Here is an 8,414-nt window from a genome sequence, read left to right on the forward strand (position 1 = left end):
CACCAAAGAAAGGGTAGCCAAAGAGTAACTAATGCTGTCTGCAGAGGGAGGTGTCTGAAAAGGCTTCCTAGGGGAAGGGCATCTGACAGCTTGAAGAATAATCTGGGTTTACCAGCCAGATTAGTGGCTGTGTGCAAAGAGCATGACTAGGTATGTCTGGAGCATAAGTACCAGGGGGAGTGCTGGGAAATGAAGCAGGAAGAGATGTGTATTTGGAGACTAGACTGTGATGGATCTGCCCTACTAGGGAGTTTCAGCTTTAGGACGCTGGGGAGTCATGCAGGTGATGGGGGTGAACAAACAGGTTTTCACTGTAGGAAGCTCATATTAGCAGTCATCAGTATGGAGTACAGGATGGCACAGTCAATACTGGAGGCAAGGAGAGTGGTTAGGAAGCTGTTGCAGTAGTCCGTGAGAAATCCGGAAAAGATCCAAACTGTAGAGGTGACATTAGAGTGTAGAGGCTTTTTATGTAGTCCTTTCCCATATTGGAATTCTGTCATCCCATTGTGGTCTTTTACAAAGGTTAGGGAGAAAATCTGTCTATGAGGCTATTAAAAAGAACCTTCTTTGATTGTGAGAGTAACACATATTCATTACAAAAAATTTGGAAAATATAGAAAAGCATAAATAATAGGAATCACCTATAATGCCACAGTCCAGAGATAATCACAGCTGAGTGTTTTGGTATATTTCCTTCCAATTGTTTTACATGCATATTTCAAGTTTTAAAATATAAATTCACCATAATTTAATTTTCCCGTATTGTTGAATATGTACATTTTTTCCCTACTATAAATAATGCTATAATGAACATGCTCCACATAAATCTTTGCCCACATCTTTGATTATTTTCTTAGGAAAGAATTTTAGAAGTAGGATGATTAAACCAAAGGAAATTATTATATTTATGATTCACAAACATCATTCCAGATTAATTGCCAAATTACTCTCCAAAACAGCTTTTGCTTTTGTGATAGCTATGAACCACATTAGTTCATCTGGGAAATAAACTTGTAAATTCTTTACTTAAGCATGATATAAAGATCTGTTTCTATTAACTTCCTAGAAGCTCTACTTCCTGTATTAATAATAACAACTGTTTTCTTGTGTTTGCTATATACCAGACGCTGTACTGGGTGCTGTGTGTATATATAAATATATATATATATTTTTTTTTTAAATAATTCAGATTATTTATTTATTTGTTGTTGGTTTTTTTTTTTGGCTGCCCCGCATGGCTTGTGGGGTCTTAGTTCCCCAACGAGAGTTGGAACCCATGCCCGTTGCAGTGGAAGCGTGGAGTCCTAACCACTGGACCGCCAGGGAATTTCCTCCCTATATATTTTTTAATTCTTACAATATCTTTATGATACAGGCACTATTATTGTCTCCATGAGGAACTTGAGGCTCAGAGAGGCTAAGGGACTTGACCTAGGTCACATATGAGGAAACAGAAATGATAAACCCCCCAAAATTCTTTAATCAGCATTGGCCAGGAATTATATCTGAAGCCAGAAGCCACAAGCCTTAGTTCCCCATTTAATGAGGAATCTTGAAAAGCATAAGTTGACTGTTGACACAGGTGCTTGGAGACAAAGTTTTTAGCTGGCCTTACATCTTGGATAGATAATAAAAAGAATAGAGAATATTTACATATCAGTTATAAAATTTACGTTAAATCTATATTTACTTATAGCCTGTCATTATAAAGTTGAGCTTCTAAGTTTGTTTACTAAGAGGCAAAGAACTTCCTTGTGATATGACACATTGGTTTTCACGGTTTCCAGGGATTGCTGGCTAACAACCTTGAGACCATAAATATTTTTTATAGGAAATTACTTCTGTTTAAATGGTTTTTGTATGAAATTGGATTGTTTACTCAAGATTGTATACCGGGCTTATCATAAGACACTGTCCTCGTTTGTCAACTTGTGATAATTAACTCCCTATGACTTCCTTGACTTAAGTAAATTTACTAGCAAAGGTGACTGAACTTTGTTGGACAACACCGTGACCACCGCCTTTGATATTTGTTCTTTTAGAGATGTCACCTCGATTTACAATTATGAGCACAATTAATGAGACTATTTGATTTTTTTTTCCCCTACCAGATTAGAAGTTCCATAAGAGATGAGACCATGCCTGTTTCTGGCCATTATTGTATCACCAGTGTTTAACACAGAGCCTGACACATAGTAGATGCTCAATACATATTTGGCAAATGAATGAATGTCTGATTAAACATGCCATATAGCCTGTAGGGAGGAGAGCTAGAAATGATGAAGAGGGAGAACAAGAAGGACCGGATATTGTGGCCACAGGAAAAAAAAGTCCACTGGTAATGAGGCAGTTAAAGGGCTAACAAGAATGGAGATGATTATACAGTAAAGCAATGGCTCTCAAACCGTATTCCTGCAGAACTTCAGTGGTTCCTTAATGTTCTGGGAGCTGCCCTGAACATGGCTTTGTACCACTTAAAAAAAATAATCCTAGGCTTGTTCTCAATTTTAATTTTCTCAACCTTCAGTTTTAACTTCATGTATTTTTCTTAATTTTTTGATACCTGCTGTCCCTTATCTATATGAAGACCTAGTGTATTGTGGCATGTTATATAACATATAGTCAGCAAAAATTTAATATAAAATGCTTCATAAAGTCCACAAATAAGATGACAGCCTATTTGAAAATACCTGGAGAAAAGGGTTGCAGATGGCAGGATTTGTTTTGAGGTAGCAGGGTCTGGGAGACCCCACACTAAAGCTTCAAGGCACCTTAGTTGGGGAGGTTGCCCAGATATAATGTTGTCCCGGTAATGTCTGCACCTGACCAGAGGAGAAAAGCCAGCTCTTTTGGTGACCATCTTGTCCCACCAGCCTGGGCTAAGCTTCTAGTTAATTAAATCCAAAATATTTTCTTCCATCCTTTGACTTTGTAATTTTTTGCATCTAAGTTTAGGACTTGGTATTTTTCCTATTATGTTTTATCTCTGTTGATTCTTGTCCGTGGCAGCTTTGTGGATCCAGATTCTGGCAGTAAGCTCCATAGGTCCTGTCCATCCTCTCTGCTGTGGACTGAATTGTGCCCCTTCTCAAATATAAAAGCCCTAACCCCCAATATGATGGTATTTGGAGATAGGGCTTTGGGGAGGTAATTAGGGTTAGAGGAGGTCACTGTGGGTGAGGCTCTCTTGATGGGATTAGTGCCCCTATAAGAAGAGACACCAGAGAGTGTGCCTTCGGCCTCACCTTCTCCCTGTCTCTCTCTTTCTCCCCACCATTGATATCACAGCTAGAAGACAGCAGTCTGCAATCCAGGAAGAGACTTCTCACCAGAACCTGACCATGCTGGCACCCTGATCTCAGACTTTTAGCCTCTAGAGCTATGAGAAAATAAGTGTCTACTGTTTAAGCCCCACAGTCTATGGCATTTTGTTACAGTAGCCTAAGCTGATTAAGACACCCTGTTTACCGCATTATCTCATGACTCCATTATCCTCAACTCTCTCCTTCTTTGCCATCTAGTTGTATCACCAAGTTACATGATTACTCACCTTCCAGATGCCTTTGCATTTGCTCCACAAGCTACCCTAGGTCCCACCTGGCCTCTGTCCCTGCCAACTCCAACAAAATTGAATATGCCCTCTTCTGGGTTCTCCCTCCTCTATTAATCAAAATATGGAAGGCAGAGAGAGCCACTAACATTTAGCAAATCAATTAAAAACATAGGCTCTGAGGCCAGAATGTTAGGGTTCAAGTCCAAATTCTGCCATGTTAACTTCCTGACCTTAGGCAGGTAATCCAACCTACCTGTGCCTCAGTTAGCTCATCTATAAAATGAGGTGATTACATGAGTTAATAAATCTTTAGTACTTGGAATGTTATCTAGCACATAGGAAAGACTCAGTAATTGTTACCATTATTACTACTCTGTCCCAGGCACAGTGCTAAGTGCTTCACATGTTGTATCTTACGTAATCTTTATATCAATCCTGTGAAGTAGGGATTACCATCTCCTTCTTCACGTAAGCAGCACCCCTGCCCACTCTATCCCTCTACCCTATTTTATTGTTTTTATAGCATCTACTACCATTCCCACACGACATTATCTATTAGTTTTCTTGCCTGTTGTCTGTCTCCCCAGCACCCCTTCACACCTGCTAAAATGAAAGCTCTTGGAGATAAGGGACTTTATCTTGTTCACCATGAAATTCTAGTACCTAGTAAGTTCTCAATAAATATTTTTGAATAAATGTATGATTGAGTGAATGAATGAATGAAAGTAAGGAGCTCAGGCACAGAGAGGCAAAGTTGCTAGGCCACGGTCACATAGCAAGTAAGTGGCAGAGCCAGGATTTGACATCAGGTCTAGATGGTTCTAAAAATCCATACTGTCTCTGTTGCTCCCCAGAGCAGCAGAGATGAGCGCAGCTGGAGGAAGAAGTCAGGGGGAGAGAGTTAGATAACATTCAGCTCCCTAAGTCAGAGCTTCCCCTGTCTCCTCCCACTGGTCAAGTCACACTTCACAGCTAGTAAAGTCCATGTTGACATCCAGGGTGCCTTCAGGACTTATGACCCAGCTCCACCTTGCATCTATGAGAGGAATGTCTGGGATTTCACAGAGAGAAAGCCTCAAGTATAGGAATGGCCCCAGTTCAGGAGTCCAGAGGCCAAGGCTACAATCCCAGTTTAGCAAGTCAACTACCCATTGAAGTAACATGCCAGTTTTTTTTTGGCCTGCGCCGTGAGGCTTGCAGAATCTTTAAAAGCTACACATGCCTCTCTCGGCTAAGATGAGTGACTGTTACTTGTCTTGTTTATCAATGACAGATTTATTATCCCTGTAGTCAGCTATCCCTGAAAATGAGATTTATTGAGATATTCTACCATAGAATTTCTATCACTTTCTCTTTTTATTTAATTAATTAATAATTATTATTATAAATTTTTTGGCCATACCATGCAGCTTGAGGGGTCTTAGTTCCCCAACCAGGAATCAAACCCAAGCCCTCTGCAGTGAAAGCGCAGAGCCCTAACCACTGGACCACCAGGGAATTCCTGAGAACACTCCGCTTAAACTCTCTTAACCTTTCCTCTTCCTTTTTTTCATTTGTGCTGATGACATGATTTTATTGACACAAATTAATAAACAAATTCACCAGAAAGGGAACGTACTTTAGTACCAATTAATTGTCAGAAAGGCTGCCTTAGCATTAATTATGCCTAAATTTTAAAATGCTGTATTTGGCAGGAATTCTCCAAAATTTAAGTCAAAAATATATGCTGAATGGCCAACTAATTTGCTACTCTGGGTACCTTTGAGAGTACATTTTTGGGAAGAGATATAAAATGATTTTTTCTGATAATTACACCAAGGCTCAGTTTTAGTAAAAATTTTTATTCTTTGTTAAAGTAACTGGCTTTGTAATATTTTCACTTAACATTTTAGATCTTCTCTTATAACCTTTATATGCAAAATGGTGGTATTTCAGCACTTTCCTTGAATTTTAGTCTCTTCCCTTGTAAAAAGGGGACAATAATCCCTACCTCACAAATATGTTAAGAAATTCACATGGAATAATGTGTGTTGAACACTTGGAAGAGAGTGTGATACATAGTAAGCTTTCAACAAATGGTCCTTCTGTTAGTTTTCTTTTTCAACACATTAACCCTAAACTTCACACAACAGGCATTTCTTATCTCATGGTTTCCAACGGCCAGGAATGCAGAAGTAGCTTAGCAGAGATGGTCTGACTCAGCCTCTCAAGAGGTTGCATTCAAGTTGTCAGCTGCTGGCCTAGGGCTGCAATTATCTCGGGGCTCAAATGGGGCTGAAGAATCCTCTTCCAACCTCACTCACAAGGTTGTTGACAAGCTTCAGTTCTCAGCTGCACAGAGGCTATTCCTTGCCTCACAGGTCTCTCCAAAGAGCTGTTCACAACGTAGAAGCTTGCTTCTCCAGGGTGACAGATTGAAGAAAGACAGGGAAAGCGGGCCCCCAAGGTGGATGCCGAAAACATTTGTAACCTAATCTCGGAAGTGAAATCGCTTCACTTCTGCCAGATGCTAACCCAAGTACCATGTGGGAAGAAACTACCACGGGTGTGACTATCACAAGGCGGGAAGCAATGGGGCCATCTTGGAGGCTGGCTACTATAGTATTTATTATTATTCATCTGGTTAAAATTCAATTTCCCCACCTCTAGAGCTTCCCATGTAGTAGCACTGAAGTAGCCATCAAAAAGCCGGGCAACTGGGGGCTTCCCTGGTGGCGCAGTGGTTGAGAGTCCGCCTGCCGATGCAGGGGACATGGGTTCGTGCCCCGGTCCGCGAAGATCCCACATGCCGCGGAGCCGTTAGGCCCGTGAGCCATGGCCGCTGAGCCTGCGCGTCCGGAGCCTGTGCTCCGCAACGGGAAAGGCCACAGCAGTGAGGGGCCCGCGTACCACAAAAAAAAAACCAAAAACCAAAAAACTCCAGCCATCTAAATCACAAGTTCCATGTATTAGCAAATAAGGGAAGCAGAAAGATGAGGAAAGGATTTTATGTTTGGTATTTAAAAGATCAAAACAGTCACAGTGGGAAAATTCAGAGCTTAGAGACATCCATACCTTTTTTATTTTTTAATTACATATGTGTTAGGAGGTGGAGTCAGTGTTTTTCAATGTTTAGGGCCTTGTCTGGAGTACACACTTTGAGAGCCACTGTTCTCATTCTAAATTCTCTCTCCTGGACTAAACTTCTTGTTTTTCCCGTTTAGCATCTGCCCCTACTTCTGGCCTCTTTGACTTTCTCTTCTTGCTACTGTTAATATTCTAGGCCTCTCCTATCAGTAGCATCAAAAACCGCAATGACTAACATGACCACAGGCTCTTTCAAACCAAAAAAGTGATGTCTCAGACTGTCTTACTTGAAGTAAAGTACCCAGGTGAGGAGAGGCTTCAGGCCCTGCCCTGTGCTGGTCTTTCTCATCCACAGTTTGTATGAATGTCATCTTATGCTCCGGCTGCCTGAGAAGCGGCCAGTGGTCAGGGTCCCTCCACAGCAGCTCCTTGAGTACAGAGGTTGTGGGCACTTTTCTAGCTCACACCAAGGGAGGCCAGGCATTCTAGGAACCATAGGTTTTTCCATGTGTTCTGGACAGAACTGCCCAGCTTGCTGCTGCCTCATGACACTCTCAGTTGCCCAGGGACTGGACCCATTTCCCTTTTCCCATCTCATTTTTGGACACATTACCTTCTACCTCTTAGTCTGACTTCGACATTCTTTGTTTCTTCTAACTTCTACTTTATTTTAAATTGGTAAAGGTAATATCGACACGTGGTTTAAAAAAATTAACAGGTGGGCTTCCCTGGTGGCGCAGTGGTTAAGAATCCGCCTGCCGATGCAGGGGACACGGGTTCGAGCCCTGGTCCGGGAAGATCCCACATGCCGCGGAGCAACTAAGCCCATACACCACAGCTACTGAGCCTGTGCTCTAGAGCCCGCGAGCCACAACTACTGAGCCCGTATGCCACAACTACTGAAGCCCGCATGCCTAGAGCCCATGCTCTGCAACAAGAGAAGCCACTGCAATGAGAAGCCCACGCACCACAACAAAGAGTGGCCTCCGCTCGACACAACTAGAGAAAGCCCAGGCGCAGCAACGAAGACCCAGCGCAGCCAAAAATAAATAATAAATAAATAAATTTATTAAAAAAAAAATTAACAGGTAAAACCCATGCAATGGGTAGTAAACTTCCTTCCCATCCCGGACCCCTGCCTCCCTCCATCATGGAACTAGTGTGGACGGTTTCTTGGGTACCCCTTAGAACTGGTTTATGAATTCATAAATACATCTCATTCCCTCTCTGTTACACACAAATTAACAAATTCGTGTGTAACAGAGAGGGAAGGTCTGCACATTGCGAGACTTGTCTGCACATTGATTTGTTCACTTGGCAAAATACCCTGGAATTTTTTACTGATCAACATATAGATCTACAGCATTCTTTAAATGGCTGCATAGTATTCCATTATCTGGATATGTTACCATTTATTAATTACGTCCCTTTGCGTGGACGTTTAGGCTGTTTGTTTTATTTTTATTTTTTTAAACCTCTTTATTGGAGTATAATTGCTTTACAATGGTGTGTTAGTTTCTGCTTTATAACAAAGTGAATCAGTTATACATATACATATGTTCCCATATCTCTTCCCTCTTGCATCTCCCTCCCTCCCACCCTCCCTATCCCACCCCTCCAGGCGGTCACATAGCACCGAGCCGATATCCCTGTGCCATGCGACTGCTTCCCACTAGCTATCTATCTACCTTACGTTTGTTAGTGTGTATATGGCTAGTACAACAATGAACTTCTTCATGTTTCCACATATATGTGAAAGCAAATTTGTTTGATAGATCCCTAAAAGTTAAAT

This window comes from Orcinus orca, chromosome 8 (assembly GCF_937001465.1).
Source record: "Orcinus orca chromosome 8, mOrcOrc1.1, whole genome shotgun sequence".
In the NCBI taxonomy this organism is placed as follows: domain Eukaryota; kingdom Metazoa; phylum Chordata; class Mammalia; order Artiodactyla; family Delphinidae; genus Orcinus; species Orcinus orca.